The following is a 522-nucleotide window of genomic DNA, read 5'->3' as shown; positions in this document are numbered from 1 at the left end:
ACTGTACAGCCCCTGCTGGCAAGGAGGATCAGATATCGCACAGTGGTTTCAAATCGTCGTTTAAGAGAATCCAATTCGAGGTTCCTGGGGAGGAGAACCGGCGAGCACAGTGCGATGGAATAACAATACATCGAATAAGATGGATGTAGGAATGATGCGGTCATTAGTCAACACTTTTGACGAAGGAGACGAAGAATTTACAAAAAGAAAAAAAAAAAGGGTGCCCTCGGAAAAGATGTTTCCCGAGCAAGGTTTTGGATAAATCCCTCTTTTAAGGAAGGATCAGATTCTAAGGGAAGGCTGGGTCCTGTGCGGGTCAGGGGCATGAAGGGTGTATGTGTGTATTATGCTAATCGTATACATATATGCACCAACATTTATGAAAGGCAGATACAAACACACACGTACAGTTATCCGCGAGTGCAACGTCTCCCTCCACTTCGACACATACGTTTGCATTCATACAAAGAGACAGATGTACAAAGACACCTTAAACATGTACAGGGAAGCTCCACCATAGAA

This window comes from Penaeus monodon, chromosome 23, assembly GCF_015228065.2.
Source record: "Penaeus monodon isolate SGIC_2016 chromosome 23, NSTDA_Pmon_1, whole genome shotgun sequence".
Lineage (NCBI taxonomy): Eukaryota > Metazoa > Arthropoda > Malacostraca > Decapoda > Penaeidae > Penaeus > Penaeus monodon.
The sequence above is the reverse complement of the archived record's forward strand: the minus strand, read 5'-3'. Positions refer to the sequence as shown.